The sequence below is a fragment of the Lagopus leucura genome, unplaced genomic scaffold, assembly GCF_019238085.1.
Source record: "Lagopus leucura isolate 7727_CA_CO unplaced genomic scaffold, USGS_WTPT01 Super-Scaffold_100002, whole genome shotgun sequence".
NCBI classification, from domain to species: domain Eukaryota; kingdom Metazoa; phylum Chordata; class Aves; order Galliformes; family Phasianidae; genus Lagopus; species Lagopus leucura.
Window position 1 is genome coordinate 81,055,909 of NW_024962263.1, and position 24,682 is coordinate 81,080,590.

Here is a 24,682-nt window from a genome sequence, read left to right on the forward strand (position 1 = left end):
CACCAGTGTTGAAAGGTTATACTGGACTTAATTGATTTGATGTGTCAAACTCATATAACATTGCACTCAGTGAAGATTTTCTTGTTGCAGGGCTGGTATAAATCTGAAATTGGAGGCTAATTAAACTTGAATTCTATCTTAAATGTAAAGTGATATAGTTTGAAAAGAATGGAGATGTGACTGGCATTTTGTTTAGAAAAACTCACTATTTAGAACTGACGAAGTTACAGACCAAGGTAGTACTGATATTTCCATATGAAAATACTTTGAATAAGTGGTATAGTGTTGTGTTATTTCAAAATTTCCAGCTGTAATCAACAGAACAAGGAATTTCTTGTTGCAGATATTAGAAAGATTTTATTTCAGCTATTGCTTAAAATAAGAAAAAAAAGTTAGTTCATTGTTTTTATTAGAATTAAAAAAAAAAAAAAAAAATTCTTGCCCAGCTCAGCAGAAATAACGTTTTTCTAATGCCAGCTCATTTGTTGTTGTTGTTTCTAAATGAGATTCAAATTCAAATTGGTAGAGATGGAGACTTTTTTTTAGAAAATAGAAATTCTCAAGAATTGTGCCTTTAGTTTTGCCAAGGTAGTAACGTTCTGTGATGTTATTAGGTGACACATTTAATTTCTTTGTTCACTGAAATGTCCTGGGATGATATCAGAAGGGGTTACATGTGAAAATGCAGTCTGCAGTTCAGAGAGTGTGAACAGCTGATGATGATAAAGAGTGACATATTCAACAAGATTTATGTCCTCTGTGTGTGAGAGAGAGAAAAAATAAAGAAATAGTAAAGAGCCATGCTAGTCCCTGTACATGAAAAACTTGCTTAAAAGATAGGAATTTCCTGTGAGTTTCCACCTACAATGGTTTCTTCAAAGTTATCTCACTGTGGGCTGCTGGTTTTGCTGCCCTATTGAAATTCCTGTGAGTTCAGTCTGCTGAAGAAATAGATGTATACTCAACTCCAAACAGCAACACAGCTCTTGCATTCCCATAGGCCGTCTTTTTGAATATGAAGCATTTTCAAATCTTTTGTAGCATATGCAGGTAGATCCATACATGTCATCTGTGGCTGGAATAGCTGTTATGTTCCTAGTTAAGATTTAGTGGGTGGCAATCCTGCCCAGGGCAGGGGGGTTGGTACTAGATGATCTTTGAGGTCTCTTCCAACCCAAGCCATTCTGTAATTCTATGATGAGGCAGGTATTTTTCAGCTATAAAATCCAAATGAACCCAGGTCTCCAACCAAAAAGAGTCAGATTGGGAATAGGAATTCAACAACTATTTTCTCTCTGTGCAGAATATTAAACTTCAGGTAAGGTTTTTTTGTTTGTTTGTTTTGTTTCGTAAGTAGCTCCATGTAATTTACAGCTAACCAGCTGGCTTTAATCATACAGATTTATGTACACCTATACAAAGCTTCTCTAAAAGTTGTTCCAATGCTAATTTCACGACTCAATGCCACACTTTCCTCTCTTTCATTTCCTTTTCTCCACATGAATTTCATTTCTGCTTTGTGAATCAACAGCTTCTGTGAGTATTTCATGAACTGATCTCACAAGTAAGGAAAGAATACAACTTACGTAGTTTTGTGTTTTATCTTGAGCATACTGACAGAAGAGAAATCCAAAGACTGGAGAAAGAAACAAGTTTACTAGATACGCTTTGTAGCCCAACTTTCCTGAGAAAGCAAAGTTTGTGAGATATTACTTTAATGGGTATGGGGTGATCAGTGGGTGTATAGAAGAGAGTCTGTTGATAAGACAACTAAGGAAAATGCTGTAACATTAACTCCCCTGCCAAAAACTTCAGTTTGAGTGCACACTGCTGAGAACCCCTGAGGATCTATCTGACCATGACACAAATTCAGTCAGTCCTATGTTAATTGTTTCTCTGCTTCCAGATTTGATTGCCTACTTAACAAAACAAAACACCTATAGACAACTCCCAGATAATGATTAGCTTTTCCAAAGGCCCTGCTGTAGGTCTCAACTCTTCTCCAACAAGGCTGAAGGAAATTTTACTGCTATGTTCAGTGTAAAGATTGTTAGACTGATGCTAGTTATAGTAGCATGCAAAATTGTAACAAACACCTTGAACATCTGAAATAGTTAAATTAGATGTTTTAAATAATGTGATATAATTTGTGTTTATGCTGCAGAAGGTGCTTCATGTACCATCAGCATGCAGACATCATTTTTTTGGACAAGAAATTGTTTATATTTTTGTATAATAGCTTATATTTTATATAAACTGTGTTTATCATCATATTCCACTTCTTAACTGGCTTTCTCTTTGCTCAGTTTTTAACCTACAGGACCGCTATTAGCAAGTAGTAAGTTAAAGACAACACCAACCAAAGGTCAGGAGTATATTCTCCTAGAGCTATTTCATATCCAATCCAGAGATTTACTCTTGCTCCATTTACTTGGAGGAATTAAGAGCAGGTGAAGGTAGGGCTGTGCACACCTGATAACATCAGGAACACACCTGAAAATGGGGTGGTGAATGAATACTTCTGGCCTGATTGACCTCAGCCAGCTGGGTATTGACCTGTTTTAGCTGAAATAAACCTGAGAAGAAATACTCGAAGCAAGCGAGAATCAACTTTATGGAAATGCCAAGTTACTTATTGCTATGACTATTGTGTTGCAAGTTGGAATGTGAAGAGCAGAAACACAGCAGTGTAAGTATCCAACAACAGTTTCTTGTTATCTTCTGTTGCCTTTTGCAAATCAGCTGCTGTGTTTTGCTTCCTTCTGGTTCCTACTCTATTGTTTGTATTCTGCAAGCAGATTGCAAAACACGTTTTACTGTGTTCTGTGTGAGTCTGGAAGGCTCCCAATAAATCTGAGAAGTAATCCTGCTAATTCTAAGTAGTTGCTTAAAGAAAACAAACAAATCTGTTTCTTCTCATTTTAAACTGACTTTCATTTGGTTAAATTAATACATTTTGCTGTAAATGAATGATCATAAAGTTGTGCTATGCAAATTTCATCCTCTTCTTCCTCTGTCTTTAAGAAGATTGAAATATAATTTAAAAAAACCACCATTTTAGATGTTCTTAATGATCTTACCAAAACATTTCAATCTGACCCAAACTGAAGATTGGTAGCTCTCATAAGTGAGTTGACCCTGAGTTGATGGTGCTTTATATGGACAGCAGAGCTGGAAGATAAGTTGAAGTACTGTGATTAAACCAACAACATAAAATTGTCTATTCACGAAGGAATTTTATTGAAAACAAAACTTTTCATTGGTAACAGGTAGTAACAGGTACTGCCAGCAGTTTTTTCTTTCCTTACACATTAACTGACAGGTAATGGTTATAAATAACTGTAACATGAGAATATGCATGGAAATAGTGTGCAGTATGTGAAAAGGCACATTTTCCAGTGTCAAAGATTAACACTGTTGTCATTTATCCTTTCAGAAGAGCTTACAAAAAAAAAAAAAAACAACACCCACCCCGCCGGGGGGGGGGGGCGGCAAATTAGGTTTGACATCACATTTAAACTGCAAATCCTTTTTGACTTTTGTTTTAGTAACTTATTATTTTCCACTGTGTGAACTAGCTCCTCCTTTAAATAACTGTTACGCTGTCCTCATGTGCTGAAATGGTCTCTTTACTTTCTTACAAATATTTTTTGTGTGTATGTTTGTTTTTTTTTTAATGAAAATATGTACATAACACAGATGATTACATTTATCTGGTGATCATGTAATGTTGCAGTCCAAGGGAAAGGTGGTCAGTACCAGTTTATAACACACACTACTCAAAATTGACTTATCAGTGTGGCAGGCAAAACATGCTGTATTTTGTATATAAACAACTAAAGACAGGAGAAAACAAATACAAAAAGTAAATGAGCATAGGAATGTCAATGCACCCAGAAAACCTGTTTCTGCAGAAGACAACTTTTAGGTGGGATCAACATCCTCTCCACTTTCTTACTTCGTGCATCACTGTAGCCTACGTGGTGAAAGAGAAAACCTTAACAATGGGAATCATAGAATCATAGAATGGCTTGTATTGGAAGGGACCCCAAGGGTCTTCAGGTGCCAACCGCCCTGCCACAGTGAGAGCTGTCAGCCACTAGATCTAGTACTACATTAGATTGCCCAGTGCCCCCATCCAACCTGGCCTTAAACACTTTCAGGGATGGGGTATCCACGCAACCTCTCTGGGCAACCTGTTTCAGCACCTCACCACAATCTCTGCAAAAAAATTCCCCCACAGATCTAATGTAAATCTTCCATCATTTAGTTTAAAAACATTCCCCTTTGTCCTATCGCTATCTATCCTTGCAAAAAGTTCATTTCCCTTATGTTCATAAACTTCCCTTAAATATTGGAAAGCTGCAATGAGGTCTCCCCACAGCCACCTTCTAGGCTGAACAAGCCCAGTTCCTTCAGCCTTTCTTCTTAGGAGAGTTGCTCCAGTCCTTGGATCATCTTCATGGGCTTCCTCTGGACTTTCTCCAATAGCTCCACATATTTCCTGGGTTCAGTGTCCCAGACTTGGACGCAGTACTCCAGCTGGGCCCTCACATGGGCAGAGTAGAGGGAGACAATCACCTCCCACATTCCTCTGGCCACTCCTTTTCTGATGGAACCCAGGATACCATTGGCCTTCTGTACTGCAAGTGCACACTGCTACCTTGTGTTAAGTTTTTCATCAACTGGGACCCCTTAGTCCACAGCAGGGCTACTCTCAATGAGTTCTTCTCCAGTTTGTATACATATCTGGGATTACCTCACCCCAAATACAAGACTTTGCACTTTGCTTTGTTGAACCTCAGTAGGTTCTCAAGGGCCCACCTTTCAAGTTTATCAAGTTCCTTCTAGATGACGTTCCTTCCTCCTGCTGTATCAACCGCACCACTCATCTTGGCGTTATCAGCAAACTTTCTGAGGGTGCACTCAATCCCATCATCTATTTCAGTGATGAACATGTTAAGGAGTACCAGACCTGAGACAGACCTCTGGGGGGCAGTGCTTTTTACTGGCCTCGACCTGAACATAGAGCTTTTGACCACAACTCTCTGGTTTTAGCCTTCCAACCAATTCCTTATCCATCAAATAGTCCACCCTTCAAATCCATATCTCTTCAATTTAGAGATAAGGATGTGGTAAGGGATCATGTCAAATGTCTTGCAGAATTCCAAGTAGATGATACCAGTTGCCTGCACTTTGTCCACCAATGCTGTCACTCCATCACAGAAGACCATCATATTGGTCAAGCATCAACCCCTTGGTGAAGCCGTTGTGGCTATCTCAGATTACGTGCTCATCCCTCATGTGCTTCAATATGTCTTCCAGAAGGACTTGTTCCATGTTATTCCCAGGAACCAAGATTCACTGGCCTATGGTTTCCCAGGTCCTCCTGCCTCCCTTTCTTGTAAATGAGAGTGATATTTCCCTTTTTCCATTCCCCAGGGCTTTACTTGACAGCCATGACTTCTCATATATGATGGAGAAGGGCTCAACAGCCACATCAGCCAGTTCCCTTAGAACCCTGGGATATGTGTCACCTGGCTCCATGGTCTTGTACACATTCAGTTTCATGAGTTGGTTTTGGACTAGCTCTGCTCTTAAAGTGGGGTGGAGTTTGTTCTCCCAGCTCTCATCCAGAGATTCAGCTTCAGGGATGTGAGAATCCCAGCTGCCAGTGAAGTCTGAGGCAACGAACTCATTGAGTACCTCAGCCTTCTCCACTGGCCGTTGTAGCCAGTTCTCCTCTCTGATTTACCAAAGGAGGTACACTCTCTTTGGCCTGTCTCTTCTGACCTGTGTACCTGTAAAATCTCTTCTTGTTTTCAACATCCCTGTCCAAGAAAGAATCTTCTTAAGCCAATCAGTAGCTGAGTAGCTAAGAGATTTTCTATCCAAGAGTTTGAGGGATAAGAATGTGCTATGATTTTTTTATTGGACTTGAAGGTCTGTAAGGTCTTTTCCAAAATAAAGAATTTTATTATTCAATTTTTTAATTCTTTGATTCTGTTATGGGAATTCCCATTTAACTGCAAGAGGCTGCCTAATAATCTATTTGATGCCTTCTCTGCCTTCTTATCATGTGCCTGAGGCTCTTTCATGCCCTCCAGCTCTCTCAGTGTAGGACTAATTGTTCCTTTTCCCTTACAGGTGCTACACCTTCTGTAAGTACACTTACCTCTTTACCCCTTTGGGAAAGAACAGAGAAGTTTGTGCCTTTTCCTCCTGCTTCAGTATCCCCAGAGCATGAATGGCATCAGCCTGTAAACTGAAGTGGTGACTTCAGTCCACACCCCAAAATTTCTAGGGAATCTCAGCCCAGCTACCTGCAGCAGGCAGAGGTGACATAGCCTGCCTGAGACTGTAATGTTAACGTGTACTGATGTTCACATGGTGCCAGAACAAAATGTAACTAGAATGCATGAATGAATAAAATGCATTGCAGCAAAGAAAGAATTAAAGTATTTACTCATCCTGATTTTAAAAGGTATTTCTCTCTTGTCATAGCGACCTCAAATAGTTTCAAGTTTACATTTCTTGTATAAAATTCTGCACTTTGCTGCAGTCATTTATTTATTTATTTATTTATTTTGTTATGAGGGCTGTTGTTTTTTTTCCCTGGTAGAAACACAGTTTGATTATAGCTTCAATGTGGAGTCTGAGAGTTCAAGGGTTAAAAAATGTAATGAAATACTCAAGATTTCAATAATCACATGTGATTTTATTAGGTGTCCCTTACAATCCAATTTCTTCTCTGTGAGAAGGGATTTTTGCTTATTCAGTGTATATGCAAATACATATGAGAATTAGTTACGGTATCTTCCATAGTTTAAATCCTTCACCTTTCCCCCAAAATGAAAATACAAGAAGCTCCCAACAGAGTATTGTCTCTGCATAACACATTACTCACTGGCATGAACTGAAGTTTACTCAGAAATATTCAAATAACCATTTCAGTCTAGCAAGAATCGAAGTTCTGTGCATGCCAGCAGCGCTAGCTGGAGTCACTCTCTCGGTTCACTGAACAAACAGCAGCCAAGCAAGTGTTACTTCCACATCTCTTTCCACTACTGTGGGGAATAGAGCTGCTGGTTTGCTGATTTCCTAGTGCAATGTCATTTTTACTTTTGCCTTTGCAATTCTCCTCCTGCTTAGAGAACCTGTTAGCCAAAGAGAGCACTGGGAATATTATATGATTAGAACATAACATTTTTTTTAAATGCCTTGTGTTGTTATTTCTAGAGGCTGATAACTGTTTCCTGAGTGTTGCTGTTGGGATCATTAAACAGTTTTGTTACTGAAAAGCTGAGAAAAAAAATGGAATCCTTAACACCCCTAGTGTCTTCCTTGTCCTGCGATACCATTCACTTGATGAACATTTAAATAAAAAGCTTTTGCCTATGTAAACTGCTTTTCCTCTGATTCTTGTACATGGTAAAACTGTAAGGTTAAAAGTCTCAGTTTGAGAGCCTGATGCATTAATATTGAGCCTGTACAAACCAAGCCATAAGTATCCCAAAGCTACTGTTTCAGGGATGCTGATCTTGATATTTTTCCTCCACAAGTTCTGGTTTAAAAGCAACTTCAACGTGAAAATGACCTTTTCTATCTTCTAGATCTAAATAGTTGATTGAAACACTTTTCTGCAAATAAATAACCTTTCATATTTCAGAACTATTTGGATTTTTCCCTAATTTTCTTTTCTGCTTGATAAGGCAGCTCTTTCTGCTGTTTTACTATGTAACTTCAATGTCAACTATCTTGATTTAAACTCTTGATTTTACTGAAATATTATTTTAATAAGTCATAACTGTGACAATAAAACTGATGTAATCAAAGTAAGTCACTTAAGAGAGGCTTGAATTTACATAAATTGCTCTTGAATTAGAAGTATTCCAGGACTTCAGATGTATAACTCAACAATGATATGAATATATATATATCTGGATAACCATAGAATCCTAGAATCTTCTGAGCTGGAGGGGAACTTTAAAGGCCACATAGGACAAATCCCCTATGAGCAGAGACACCTACAGCTCAATCAGATGCTCAGAGCCCATGTCCAACCTGGCCTTGAATGTTTCCAGGGATGGGAAACATCCATCACAGAATCACAGAATCACAGAATCACCCGGGTTGGAAGGGACCATGTAGTTCCAACCCCCCTGCCTGGCAGGGCCACCAAACATACACATTTAGATCAGGTTGCTCAGGACCCCGTCCAACCTGGCCTTGAACACGTCCAAGGACGGGGCATCCACAACCTCCCTGGGCAGCCCGTTCCAGGGCCTAACCACTCTCCTAGTAAAGAACTTCCCCCTAACATCCAACCTAAATCTTCCCTCCTCCATCACATCTCTAGGCAACCTGTTCCAGTGCCTTACCAGCCTTAGTAAAAATCTTCTTTTTTGTGTCCAATCTGAATCTCTACTCTTTCAGTTTGAAACCATTTCCCCTTGTCCTATCATCACAGATCCTGCTAAAGAGTTAATCGCCCTCCTTCATAAAGCCTCTCTTTAGAAATCGAAGGGCCTCTTTCAAGTCCCCCTGGAGCCTTCTCTTCTCCAGGATAAACAGCCCCAGCTCTCTCAGCCTGTCCTTGTAGGGGAGGTGTTCCATCCCTTGAATCATTTTCATGGCCCTCGTCTGCACGCACTCTAACAGATCCATATCTGTCCTATACTGAGAACTCCACATCTGGACACAGTACAATAGGTGAGGTCTCACCAGTGCAGAGCAGAAGGGCAGGATCACCTCCTTCACCCTGCTGGCCATGCTTCTTTTGATGAAGCCCAGGATACAGTTGGCTTTCTGGGCTGCAAGAGCACATTGCTGGCTCAAGTCCTCCTTAATTGTTAGGAATACCTGTTGGTGTAGAAGAGGTAAATGAACAGTCAATTCAAAGCCTGAATTTATTGTTTGAAAGCTTTCTGGAGCCTTTTTCAATTCCGTTAAAAATGAGGGGAGTATTATGCTGGAGCATTTCCAGTACCCAAAGAAATCATGCCATGAGAAGTTCTAGTAATAGATTCCCCAGAGATTTCAAATATTATTTAGGAAGAACAGCGTTTTTTCCTGAAGCTTGCTATGTCATTTGTACTCTTATTAGTATACCTATAACTTGCAGTTAAAAATGTTATCCTGAGAATCTCAATGCTATGGGCTTCAAAATGACTGAGTTAATTTAGAAACTATTATATAAATCTATAGAAACATCTTTTCCCTTGGGAAAAATGTGATCTATTCGGAAAAGCCAAATTATCTATTTCTATAAAGTCAGGTTTAATTATATGTGTGGGTGAAGTTATAATAGCATATTTTTAAAAAATGTGAGATTGTTTCTGTTCATATAATTCTTCACACAATAAATGGTGAGATAATGGAGTGAGAAATGCCATCACAGGAAATTTCCTATCCATAGATAAAACTTAGCTTTGGAAACAGTCTATCAAAAGCTACATTCTGTTGGATGGCTTGGCAACTTTTATAACATTACAGAAGTAGATTAACTCTGAAAAGCAGCATATCTAAACAAAACATACATAATACCTTTATTCATAATGTTAAGCAATTTATTGTCTTTCAGATGGGAATCTCTCTAGAATTCTCTGAAATTCTCTTTGTGTCTCTTATAATACATAGGAAGTAATAATTAAGAATAATCACAACAAAAAATAATTTATTTCCAGATAGACTTCACTTTTCTGGATCAGGCTGTCTTACGCTACGTCTGCTTCATGAATATCTGATGATTACTGAATATCAGTCTAGAGCAATTGAGTACTTCCCTGACATGAATAGATCTGTCCATGTGCTTAATCCTGTATTTGCAGAAGGAGAGAAATAACTATTTTATCTTGTTTTGAATTGATAACTGATGCTAACAGTACTGTACTGTACCTGTGATCAGTACCTGATACTGGCAATGGAAATTAAACAAAATATTACATTTATACATTTATAAATTGTATTATCTGTCTTAAACCACATGAAATAAAATCTGGCTTTCAATTCTATATCTAATTTAGCATTTTCTTCAATTACATTTGTTACCCAGACTCCCTACTGAGCACAGAAGACATACAGAGCTGCCATATTTCAGGGTTGCATGAAAGTGGGCCATATCTGTTTAATATGCCTCCCAGTGTGCCTGATTTGCTCTTCTAGGCAGAGCTAATGTTTAACATCTCATTGTTAATGTATAATAAAAGGATATTTTTACTCCTTTATCTTTTGATAGATTTAACACTGTGTCCTTCATAATTTAGTACTCTATAACCCTGCTGCTGAGCCATTTGCGGATCCTGGAGTTTAATCACAGTATACTATCAAGAATACTATAATGAAGTCAACTAATGTACTGAAAAGACTATGTTTTATGACAGTGAGTCCATGTAAAGGAAACACACTTCAGCTGTTGCCACTTCTCTTGTGGAAGTTAGCATATTCACCTCCAGGGTTATTTGATTTTTAGCAGATAACAAGCAGTCCAGTTAATTGTCCATATAAAATGCTCTTTTTTCTTGGATGTAAAGAGTGAGCTTTCAGAGTGTGTATTCATACAGTAAATGAGACAGAAAATGAACTGGGCAACAGTTATCTCATGCCTTCTGCAGTTGTCCCAAGTTGACCTTCTAACATTTCCACAGTGACAATACCAATCATGTCAGCTTGTGCTTTTTGCTATTAGACCTTGACCTGAAGTAAAGATGAAGACATTTGAGACATTTTAGATACACACAGGATTTTTTCTTTTACTAGTAAGAATGTGCGTTGTTCTGATCAACATTTTCTCTTGGGTAAACAGCGCAGCCATTCACATGCTGACTATAGCTGAGTGAATTTCGTAATTCAGCAAGGACCTTAAGATATTTGCAATTAAATGTAATGTTCTGGTTTGGTTACAAGGCAAATTTAGAAATAATTCTATGTTCTATTTGAGATGCTTTTTGGTGCAGTGGCTATCTTCCCATGCACAAGTAGCATCCAGACTATCAGATACAAATAGCGGGTGGTAACATGTGAAATGGATACTTGACGTTGTCCTAAGTTCACCTTAGGACCTCACTTAAAATTTCCTCTGTGGTGGATGGATTGTGAACATCACTCCTGTCTCTGCACCTCTTGGCTTTGCCTACACAGTAATTACAACTAAATTGCTGTGTACTCATTTCAGCTTTTTCTTGTGTAACAAACGAGATCGTAGTAAAATCATATCCAAAGGAACTATTTGCATTTTCAACTGTTTAAAATGTCATATTTTTTCCTAACAATTTATGAAATTATTTTCACATAGTTTATACAGCAAAACCCAGTTTACATCTGTTACTATAACTATACCCTGGCCAGGTTAAAATTAGTTTTAAGTGGGGTAAATAGTAGGGGTTAGCAAAGCAGGTGCTCTTCTATCCAGTAAGGTACCTGGGAAAGTGGAAGACTCCAAATGAAGGAGTGTTTTGTTTCCAATAAAACTATCTAGAACAACTGAGGACTGCAGGAGTTAGAAGGTTATAATTTGTATAAGCTATGGAACATCTTTTTCATCCAAATGCTTTAAAAGCAATTAATTATCTAGTTAGTAGTAAACAAATACAATGTAGATATAACTTCATTGAAAATAAACCAAATTTGTCTTATTATAGAATCATAGAATCACCAAGGCTGGAAAAGTTTGCCAAGATCATCTAGTTCATCCATTCACCTCCCACCAATACTTACTCACTTAACTATGTCCCTTAGTACCACAACTAAAAGTTTCTTGAGTACCTCCAAGGATAGTGACTCTGCCACCTTCCTGGACAGCCTGTTTCAGCACCTGACCATTCTTCTGGAGAAGTTTGTCCTGACATCCAACCTGAATCTCCCCTGGCAAAACTTGCAGCCATTCCCTCTAGTCCTGTCACCAGTTATGTGGGAGAAGAGGCTGACCCCCACCTCGCCACAACCTTCTTTGAGGGAATTGTAGGAATAAGGTCTCCTCTGAGCCTCCTCTTCTATGACTTAACAATTCCAGTTCCCTCAGCCTCTCTTCACAAGATTTCTGCTCCAGAACCCTCACAGGTTTGCTGTCCTTTTCTGGATACACTCTAGGGCCTCAATGTCTTTTTTGTAGTGAGGACCCAAAACTGCACACAGCATTCGAAGTGTGGCCTCACCAGAGCTCCAGCCCCCCTCACAGAGGGGCAATCATGTCCCTGGTCCTTCTGGCTGCATTATTTCTGATACAAACCAGGCTTGTTAGAGATGCATATGTTTTGGGATTATTCTATGAGTTTCCAGTGATCTTTTTTGTGATCAAACCAGTTTTTAAATCAGCAGATAAAACAAGCAAAAACTCTGGTTCAGCTGCAGGTCATCAGCATTTCACTTATTTTGGTCTCAGGTCGAGAGCAGAACTGTAAAATTTGGAGAAAAAATTGTTACTATTTTTATAGCTTTTATTTTCTACATCAAATTTTTCTTTTGAGCTATTTTTGTAAGTTCACATAATGTAAATATTTAAGTTTTATTTACTGAACACTTAACATTTTTTCATCCTTAATTTCCCCATAGTGGCAAGATGCCTTGAAGAAACTGTTATTGGTCTACCTGAATTTTCATTCTTCTTTGAAACTTGGGTAACCATCCATGAGTCACAGGAAATCCACAATGAGCTGTGGGAAACAGTGCTTAGGCAGCAGGAGAGAAAGGGACCTAGATTGCACCTCAATAAATCAGTGTGCTAATTAGCAAAGGAATGGTAATGGCTTATTCCACATATATAAAACATTTCATCTATTTAGAAAGAAACATTTTGATTTATGGTAAATAACATGTATTTCTTTGTTCTGAAGACAACTTAGTAGAAATGTTTTGGTTTTACTAGAATTTACTAGAATTACTGAGGTTTTCAAGAGGAAATTGCCTTGTTTCATGGAAACTGGTAGATCATCTCCACAGAGAATTCTCCTTTCTGTGTAACACCAAGGGATTGGAACTCTGTGTCTTCTGCCTTCAGGCTTTCAACCACATTTCCTCCTCCTCAGACTCTAACTGCACCTTGGGGATAGTTTGCACCCAGCTAAACAAGCACTGTGCACACCAGAGGCATGTCATGTTCTGTACAGAGATGCATCTGGAACAAGAGATAAATCTATGTTGCAACAGAACGCTGTCCTGAGGCAATGGGGCTCCACTGTTTGACACTTTTCTCATTCCTACTAAGGCACCACTTTCCAATCCTCAGCTTTCATCGCATTTGGTGTACCATGTATTTGGGTTTGTATTTGATACAGGGAGGAGACTTTTTGTAAAGGTACAATAGTTACAAAAAAACGCTGGATGTAATTGTGCCAGCATAATTCTTGCACAGCAGCAGGTTTAGTGATTCACTGTGTTTCCTGCCAAAAGCTTTGAATCAACGTTGAGCAAGCAAGAACAGTAAACCTGTGCCAAGTCTGTCCTAAAGCATCATAGAATCATAGAATCATCATAGAATCATAGAATCACAGAATTACAGAGGCTGGAAAAGACCAGCAAGATCATCTAGTCCAACTATCAACCCATTACTACCACCATTTCTCCTGATGCCAGTACTTCATCAGCAATGTCTTCTGGAAATGGTGATGAGAGCCTGCACAAGTTACTCTGGCTCACACATGCTCCGGGCTGTGGGATGTTGGACAGTCATGATCCCATGATAACTTCTTCTGCATAAATCTTGCCATTACACTTTTTCTCTCTGTACAATTTATATGCATGATTTATAGTTATTTATTGTCTTCTTGGTGAATTGCACATGACCATTCTCACTGAAAATTACTTTCATTAGCGTTATTCATTGTTGAAATCTGAGTTTGTGCTGGGCTCTTCCTCTCTTTGTCCTCTGTCATTGCTCCTAGTATATTTATTTTTTGGAGGATGTTGTCACACAGACTTCCCTGGAGCGTGGCCAGCTCTGAGAGCTAATTTTGCAGAAGGAATGCCAAAGTGGGGAAGCTAAAGAACCTGAAGGTGCAAAAGTCCATGGGACCTGATGAGATCCACCCACGGGTTCTGAGGGAAATGGTGGATGAAGTTGCCAAGACACTATCCATCATATTTGAAAGGTCATGGCACTCTGATGAAGTTTCCCCTGATTGGAAAAAGGGGAAATATAACCCCCCATCTTCAAGAAGGGAAAAAAGATCCGGAGAACTACAGGTTAGTCAGTGTCTCCTCACCTGGCAAGATCATGGAGCAAATTTTTTTGAAGGGCATACTAAGGCACATGGAAAGTAAAGACCAGGTGATTGGTCACCTTGGTGAAGGTCATGGCCAGCATGCCTTCACCAAGGGCAAGTTTTTCCTGACAAATTTGGTGGCCTTTTATTATGGAATCATAGTCTCAGTGGATAAAGGAAGAGCAACTGACAACATCTACCTGGACTTGTGCAAAGTTGTTGGCACCGTTCCGCGTGACATCTTGATTGCCAAATTGGAGAAAAACAGATTTGATGGATGGACCACTCACTGGATAAGGAATTGGTTTGATGCTTTCACTCAGAGAGTTGTGGTCATCAGCTTGATGTCCAAGTGGAAACCAGTGATGAGTGGCGTTCTTCAGGGACTGATGCTGGGATTGCTGTTATTTAACATCTTTGTAGGTGACATGAACAGTCATGGGATTTAGTGCACTCTCAGCAAGTTTCCAGACAACACCAAGCTGAGTGGTGCAGTTCTCATGCTAGAGGGAAGGAATGCCATCCAAAGGGACCTGGGCAGTCTTGAGAGGTGAGCCTGTGCCAACCTCATGAAGTTCAACAAGGCCAAGAGTAAGGTCCTGCACCTGGGCTGGGGCAATCCCAAGCACAGATACAGGTTAAGAGGAGGATGGCATGAGAGCAGCCCTGAGGAGAAGGATTTGGGAGTGCTGGTTGATGAAAGATTCAATATTAGCCAGCAATGTGCACTTGCAGCCCAGAAGGCCAACCATATTCTGGGTTGCATCAAGAAAAGATTGACCAGCAGGTGGTTGAGGGAGGTGATTCTGCTCCTCTACTCTGCTCAAGTGAGACCCCTCCTGTGTCCAGTTTTGGGCTCCCAGCACAAGAAGGACATGGAGCAGGTCCATAGTAGGGGCGCGAAGATGATTAGAGAGATGGAGCATCTCCCCTACAAGGACAAGCTGAGAGAGCTGGGGCTCTTCAGCCTGGAGAAGAGAAGGCTCCAAGCGGCCTTCCAGCACCTGAAGAGGGCCTACAGGAAAGCTAGGAAGGGACTTTTTATAAGGGCAGGTAGTGACAGGATGAGGAGAAATATTTTTAAATGGGAAGAGGGTAGATTTAGACTAGATATTAGGAAGAAATTATTTACTGTGAGGGTGATAAGACACTGGAACAGATTGTGTTCACAGTGAGGCTGTGGATGCCCCCTCCCCAGAAGCATTCAAGGCCAGGCTGGATGGGGCTGTGAGCAATCTGGTCTAGAGGGAGAAGTCCCTGCCTGTAGCAGGGGGCTGGAACTTGACGATCATAATGATCCCTTCCAACCCAAACCATTCTATGGTTCTATGTTTCATGCTGTGCATAGATGCTGTCTACACAAAAGGTATAAGGTAACATATTTATCTTCCAAACCATGGCCTGTAAATGCTCACCTTTCCTTTCAGCACATCGCCTCCTCCAGAAGATAATCCCTGAAGTAAAAATGCACCACATTGTACACAGCTGAACGCTGTGACAGTGCAGCTCGTAACAGGTATCCCACAGCAAGTGTTAACTGTGAGGTACAACCTGCCTGCAATGAGACATTCTGCTGAAAAGCAATGTGTTTTGCCCAGAAGGCCTGGCAGCCTGATGTTCAGAGTGTCTGACATTTAATATTCACATCATATCCCACAAAAAGATCAACACGAACCCTCTCACGGATGATAACGAACTACCCCTCTAGTAATTAAGCTTCATGCACCTTTTGAAAACAGCTTCAAGTCTTCTGGGATTGTTTAATTCTCAAATGCGTCACTGAGGAACAGGTTCAGTATTCCCACAGAAACCAGAGATACCTCTGATTTGTGGATTTCCCCGCCCTTGGAACTGAGACACTGACATGCTCCGCTCCAGGCACTGAAAAGCTCAGCATTGCTCTCTTTTTTATTTTTTTTCCTTCTCTTTTTTTCCCCCCTCCTTTTTTTCTTTTTCCCCTAAAGAAAGTGTTTCCTGTCAAATTACATTCCTAATTACAAGTGGATCTAATCCCTGGTGATTACCTACCTACCCTAATTGGCTGTCTTGTTTCAAACCAAGACAGGGTGTTTGAACAGACAAACAAAAAAAGGCTCTGATTTGCTGAGACATGGAGAAAACATTTACCTCCAGAAAATATCAGCCAGTTTTCTCACTCCCAATTACTGCCTTTCCTCCTTTAAGCCATTAAAACTGACTTGAAAAGTTTATGGGCTCCAGAAAATGTTGTAGTCAATGTTGGGTTTGCTGTTCCACCTGCTCCCTGTGGAATTAGTATAGGGATACAGCTTGCAGTTTTTTGAAGTGCATTGGGAAATAAAACACTGAAAACAATTACTGGTTTATTCCAAAGCAATGTACTTCTATTACTAATTCATAATTCCAATATATAGTGTGCATCAGTTTTGTAACAAACAGGCTTTAACACTACCAAAATAGTTCCTTGCTTTAATACCATCCATTGTTATTTCAACGGGGTTTTGCAAGGAAGAAACCAGGTATCTGTTAATCATAATAAGTCTGTTTGACTAATGCACAGTCACAGAATCATAGACTTACCATTTGAGTTGGAAGGGACCCTTACAGGTCATCTAGTCCAACTCCCCTGCGCTGTTCAGGGACACAGCTAGATCAGGTTGCTCAGAGCCCCATCAAGCCTGACTTGATGGTCTCCGCAGACAGACCATCAACCACCTCTCTGGGCAACCCATTCCAGTGCTTCACTAAACTTATTTGTATCCATCTTATGTACAAGTCATGGAAAGTGTGACAAATCAAGGAGTGCAAGATATGTAAACTAACAGGGGATTTCTTTCTGCATTTTTGGGTCTGTACTTGATGGTGTAAAACTACAGCAATATAGGAAGCCCTTCCCATCTGTTGCTTCTTAGCAATATTCTGCAAAGTTTAAAAGGTGATTAGGGAGAGATGTGTATACTGGGAAAGAGTGGAAAAGAAAGGATGTATAATTCTCCTCTTTTAGAGGATAACACACAATTTGTGTTCTGTAAAAAGAGAGGATACAAAAGGCACATCCCCAGCATCCTGAGCACAGCCCTTTGCCAGCCCCTCACTTGCCAGCAGTCAGTGCAAGGGAGCATTTAAATGCTGTCAATACACCACAACAGCCAAGATGAGTGACAGAGACCTTGACATGTTATTTTGCGTTGGCAGTGGAGAGTTACACGAGAGCCTGATGGCAGGAGATACCCACAGCGACTACTAGTTATAGAGTAATTTATCAGCCCTGTTAAATGGAAATGTAAATTGAAGGGGAAAGGATTTATGTGTGCAAATTATTCTTAATGTTATTGTCTTAAATAGGAAAGTAAAGTGAGAAAAACATGACTAAGAGATTATAGGAGAACATTAAAGTTACTAAATCATCAAAATATCTCCCATGACATACTTTTCCCTGTTTAATTACAGTGAGTGAATACAAAAGAAAGGGAAAGTGGTGCAGGAAAAATATGGAGCCAGTATTCACCCTGCATTTGTTTCTGACACCATTCTGCCTTTCAGCAACCCATGCTCATGCCCAGTACCATCTGTGCCAATACCTAAATCTACCAGCCTCAAGCAAATGGGGCATTTTTAGCATAACCAATCTGAAATAAATCTTCAAATGTAGACACTTATACTAGATGCCATTCCTCAAAAGAAAACAATCTTGAGTCTTAAATATGTATTCGTATAGGTTCTGTTAAAACCAGAATGAAAAAAGTACACGACTGAATAGAATGGAAGTGTGCCTTGTTTAACTTAATGTAATATTTATCTTAAATACAACTTAGCTCGTTTTTACAATCAAAATGTAAAAAATGTATTTAGGTTTTTGAGAATCTTTTATATTGTCTAACAGAAAACTCTGCAACAGAAAGCTCTCAATTGTCTCAGAAGGCAATAACACCCCATGAATATTCTGTTGAAAGTAATTTCTAGTTCCAACTGAGCACTGATGAGCAGAAGTGCTCATTACTCTTCTGATACGCTTTTTTAAAGTGCATTTGTTGATGTATGAAATCGGTTAGGATTACAAATAACTTGCCCTGGCAGCTGGAGGGCAGCATTTCTCTCACAATGAAGAACAACTTGTCTCAGTGAAGGCAAATACCAGGACAGTCATTAGTATTTTTTGATCACAGAGGATCAGTAATTCTTCAAAAGTGGTGCTACAAACTGTCCCTCTGGTTAAGACAGAAATCTGAATCAACCCCTGGATAATTTGGGGAAACGGGGATATACAGAGATTTCACCTGAAAACCTCAAGGACAGCAGTGTATGTTTGGCATCACCTTGCTAGAGAAGAGAGTAGGACAGACCAGCATCCTGGGCAAGTCTAAGGGCACTGGCATTGCTTTGTCCTCTTGCAAGGATCTCCTTCCACACAATGGGCTCCTGGCACAGCACAGGGCCTGCACCTTGAGGATCACCCAGCAGCTTGCAGCAGATGGTAAATCCTGTTCTATCTGTCACTGGGATTTCATGAAGAGATCGCTGTTGTCAGCTGCTGCAGGCACTCATTTGTTTCAGTCTTTTTCTATCCAAGCCGTTGCTCTATGCATTGTGAAAGGGCACACATCAGAGGCTATCCCTGACTCCACTAACGCACAACAAGAGGAATATGAAGGTCCTGCTGATGACCCCTCACAAGCTCAGGCCGGGCAAATGCAATTACTCTATCACAGCCAAGGTCTTCAAGTCATGCTCTGTATTGGCATTCCTCCAATCAGTGATAGGAAGGAAGGAAGAGAGGAAGGAAGAGGGAAGGACCAGGGAGGCAGTGGTGGATGTCTGTCACAAGGAAAAGAGGAAACAATGGGAGCCTGGAGTACACTGACATAAAAAGGGCTTGAATGCACCTTTCCACTTGGATTTGAACTGCTTCTATTGTGGGAGTGAGTTCGCACCTCAAACTATTCCTGCTGATTGTTCAAGTGTCATCGGCTTCGAGATACAATCTGATTCATTTTTGTGCACCCACAGGCAGCTGCTGAAATTGCCAGCGTTCTTTTGTAGGAATGTGGATTACATGCAGAACAGGCACACATGGCATTGTCTTCAGTATTTATTAATTAAGTTCCAAATGGCAAAAAATACAGTCAGTTTTAATTAATGTGTTGCACAATGGCAAGTTTGGGTTACAACAGTGAGGGCAGAAAAGCTCTGTTTACTCAAATTAAATGTCATTAGGTTTTAAGGTAAAGAAAATTTCAACCACTACCTAAGGCAGAACACTTCCCTCAGGATTTATTTAGTATTAACAATGGTAATTCTGATTCTTACTTATCCATATAATTGCCGATCTCCTGTCAGAAAATTACAGCCAACATTTAGGCTCCTCCAGTTCAGAAAGCACAGAGTGATCCCACCACTCCATTAAGCGGGAAAATCCGTATGTGTTAAAGTCATGATGTTGTAACAGAATAAACTAAATCATAGCACAGTGCCCCCATAGGAGAGCATTATATTTATTGCATTACCTTTTTTAAGAACTCTAAATGCTTTATGATCTCTTTTTTGCCATCCCTGTTTTCAAACACATGCAGTATTGATATTAGGTTCCAACTACCTTGAGAAGCAATTTCAAAGAAGCCCCTTGACATGATTTGTGCTCCTGTGGTCAATTGTTCTATTTTCTCACAGAAGGTCATTTCTAAGACAAATGCCTGACAGAAATCTGCTGTCTTTCATCATTAGATTTTTCTGAGTTGATGGATTCCTACCCAGGGAAGCTTTGCACACACTGCACCAGGACAAGCAGAAAGTCTCTGCTGTGTTTTTTTTCTGTTTGTTCTCTGTTTCAAGGCTTTCTAAACTGCAGGTTTGATGGGGAACCAGATCTTCAGTGTGTTGTGTTACCTAACACTTCATTTTTAAAGAAGAGATACAATACAAGATGTAGTTTGCATTTTCAAATGAATTTTTACCTCCTCCTGGATGAAAAGTGAATGCCAAACTGGGCATAGAAAGAGGTTAAGCCAATCTGGGGGCCATCTTTGGGTCAAAAACAGTATTTTCTTATTTGTGAAGGTACTGCAGGGGTTGGTGAAAATCTACGCAGGTTCAGTACTGACAGGACAGCAATGTTGATTCACACCTTCTAAGGACTTTGCTGCTATGATTCTATGACTTTGCTGCTTCCTACATGGAAGTGCTGAGCAGCATTTTTTTAAGGGATGTGAGCTTTTAATTATTGTATTAACATTGTCAACTGTCAAACGCTTTGAAATAATTTAATATTCCTAGTCCCCTTACAACCTGTTTATTGATATTCATGAAGTGAATCCCCTTTTGAGATGTCTAGACTGAATGTCAATATGGTTTATAGATGAAGACATGGTTTATAGATGGAAGGTATTAATAATTGAATCCTGAAATTGTTTAATTTTCTTCAATAAATGGCCAGTCAGGACAGGAACCAATGCACACTTTTACTAACTGATGTACAAGTGAACACAGATGGACAAAATCATTTCAGCCATTAATGATGAAAAAAATAGAAAAAGTGATTGACTTGGCAGAGGTATTTTAATAAATAAAACTATTTTGTTGAAATAATTTTGCTGGGTGAAATTCCTTCTTCCTATAAATGCCAGGAGTAGAGATACCTTCTATGCACTGTGCATAACTTACAGAGGACAGCTTTTACACTTCAATCTCTCCTTGAAAGTTATACCAGAAGGAGCTAGGGAGAGGCATCTGCACAAGGATGATCACAAGTGCATTATTTAAGCTCTGTGCAGAAACTAAAGAATATATAAATTTTCTCCTGTATTATTCACAACATCACAATGGCTAATCCAAATACTCTGTTCTTTGTTTATCCAATAATCTAATCAGGGTGAGGAAAGATCTGGCAGTACCTTGAGGGAGAAGAATACTAGGCTTAAAAGTGTAAGAAAATATTTCTTCCATGGACAAGCGTGGGACAAATCCAGACTGAGAGGAAAAAAAGAAATATTATCCACTCTGTGAATCATAATGGTGCGACATGAATGGATCCCAAAGATGCCAGCAAGCTTCCAGAGAGACCTGTCAGTGTCTCACCTGTCCATTATCTCTGTAATATTTCCTATAACTGAAAATTTTTTGTTTATATATTTTCTGATACCATGCCCTCGAAAGTCAGAACAACTTTCTTACTGCCTTCAACAGATATTGTATGTCAATCATGAAGTAAATACCTATTTATAGGTTTCTCAGTTGCACTGGAATCAGTTATAAAATGATTATTTTTTGTTTACTGGCACTTTAACCACATAATCATTTTACTATCTATAGAATTAGAATGTTTGATTGATTTCATAAAGGGAACTGCGTGTCCAGGTGCATTTGGATAAAGAAGAAAAAGTCACAATAGCTTTCCTGATCTACTCAGCATCTCAACAAAAACAATTGTTATCATCTCTTTGGAAAGAACATATACTAAATCCTAACAGACATTCTACATCAGTTCTATATTAGCACAGCGCAACTTGAAAACCAGCTTCAGCATAATATCCTACTAGACTGACCATGAGCAAAGATGAGAGATGATTTTGACTGAAACAGAAAACTTTAACTACAGCTATAATTTAATCAAGAGAAATATACTTCCTGTCTGAGTCTAGGCCTGACTATAGGTAATCTGTTAAGATTCAAAATTCACTGAATGTAGGAACCTCAGAAAAACATTGTGTCACTCGTATTCAAATATAGCACTAGAATGATATTCATCCTAGAGTAAGAATTATTTGAAAAATAGATATTCCTGTTGCCAACATAGGCAATGCATAACCTTGTGTAGAAATCTACTTCAGGACTGTACAGAAAAAATGTTTGTAACTGCCAAATTCCACACGATCATAAAATCATGTGAAAAAAGTGCAGTTAAGCATAGCTTAAAAACAGAAAAATCAAACCTTTAAAAATCTTTACTTTTTCTACCATTTTTAGATCTGTAGAAGCATCACATATGGAGTGACACTCCATGTATAACAGCTTCTACTCTATTAGACTCTATAGACTCAATTTTTCAAACATCAGCCACAGGCGTTTCATCGCTCCTGTGAGCAGGTACTCTGGTTTTGTACAGTTTGTGCTCAATGTTTTGTTTCAGCTCAAGTATCTTCATGGGGTTTCTTACTCCTACCAGTCCTCTGTCTTCCTTATTAGTGGAACTCGACCCTTTTCTATATCCTTCTGCTGTTAACCATTGGACACCATCATGGACACTACCCACTACAGACTTCCTCAGTGCCCTCAGACTTCTCCTTCTCACCAGCTGTGAGGTCTGTGAGTTGATGTCTCTGTTCAGGGCATATGACACAAACATTCAGATTGTCATCTTGTCTTGGACTCCTGGGAAGCCTTGTAAAGCAAGTAGTGGTCTGTGCAGTTGTGTAGTGTCATTTTACCACCCTAACAACTTTGGCTGAGATGTAGTGACTGTTTATTTGATGTCTGTGTGCAAGAAATCCCTTCAATACCTCATTCAAATATCAATTTTTACTACTACCAAGATGAATTAATATCAAACAATGTGAAGCACTGTCTCATTTAACAACATGTTTATATTTTAATGAGGAAAATGTCTGTTTGAACATTTCTGTTGTGTTCTCATGAGTGGCTTAAGGGATAACGTTTTAGAGAAGAAACAATATTCTTACAAATAACATAACATCACGGAAACAATATTCTTACACTGTTAAGAGTAACAGAGAGCTGTGGTACTGACAATTCTTTAATTTGATTGTTGAGTCTAATCTTCTCACATCAGCAGAAAATTTTATGATGTGCCCTAACATTTTTGCACTGCTGATCCGGAAATGTCACTGTTTATAGAGTGTAATGAATCTTGAGACTTGCTCCACTGGAGGGCTATTCCCCACCCTTTAGATCCACTGCTGTTTTGTTCCAGTCCCAAAATATGGGCATATTTTACCACAGTGTCAAAAGTCATGTCAATTAGACACATGAAAGAGATAGGAAGAATTCAACCTTGACAATTCATGATGGCCTGTGTTCATTTGAATTATAAGTAGAAATTTCTTTTTAAAGAGTTGGTCTTCTATGTTTTACAATTGTCCAATAACCCTGACTTATGTTTCATAGGTTATAATGTAGATAATTACTCATGGCATGAAATAAAGAAATGGAAAACATGATATTTGTATCTCATTATGGGATAACCATATGTCAGCATATAGAATCACCTCTGTGAGTAAGGCTTGTAGTTCTGAATAAATTTGCTCCCTTCAGAAACTGGGAAGCACATTAAAAGATGATGTTAAAATCATTTTTGTTTCCACTTAATTTCAATTCCCAACTTTCAATATTTCTATTACTCATTTTTACCCCTTTATTGGACAATTTTTAGCAGTGTTCTTGTGCCTGCAGTGTGATGTGCATAAAGAACTTGATATACTTGTAAAAAAGTAAAGCCTTTCCCTTGTTTTTTTTTTTCACTAACACAAATATTTGAACAATGTATGAACTATGGGATCACAAATAAGCAGAGGAAGGTAAGGTAACCAAATGTCACCCAGTGTTTCAACCAAAATAATATGATTTGATGAAGCTCACAGACTAAAAAGACAAATATTACTGCCAGATCTGTTCATGCTTATGGATCACAATCCAAGCCAAGTTAGAGCTCTTGGGAATCTTTCCATCATTTTAAGCACATTTTGAACTAGCTCTATAAGTGAAGTGGAGTGAATGCTATGATCTGTTAATAGAGCTTACTTTACCTGTTTTCTGCAATATACAATAATGTCTCCATGCAAAAAACATTTTAGGCAATTACAGCAACATCGAACATCATGAGATCCTGAAGAAAATAGAGGCTATTTTGCCGGTAGCAAAATTATTAATCCTTAAATTATGACCATCTGTTGGCCTGATGAACTCAGGTGCTGAATATTTTCAGCTCTGCAGAAAGGAGCTTGTTAGGGTTCTTCACTAGCTGAATATCAGCTCCTTTTTTTTTTTTTTTTTAAATCCACAATTAGCTATGGGTCAACGAGTTATGTTGCTACATGTACCAGCCCAATATAATCTCATAAACAGTTTTATGTTCCTCACAGATCAGAAAAGGTTCACAATTTTTGGAACTGATTATTATTTAACTCTTTCTATTTGCTTTTATCTGCCCAAGAAGTAGATACAGCAAAATGCTATTTCTTTGAGCTGCTGGCATGCTAATTAATGGCAAGAAGCATTGGAAAGAATTGCTGTAATATCAGTCTAACTTTACAGACTAAATATATTCAGGCAATTAATTTTAATATGCTACAAATTTTATTCACTGTAGCATACAAAATGGAAATGAAATAGCACTTAGCTGAAAAGAAGGGAAGGATCCTCAGCTAGAGTTAAGTGACACTGCTCTTTTTAAATGCAGTTGTTCTCTGCTAATTCATTTAAGTTAAAGAGTTATATCACAATGGATTTGACCCAGATACCTAGAAAAACAGGTCGAAATCTACTAGGGTGCTGTA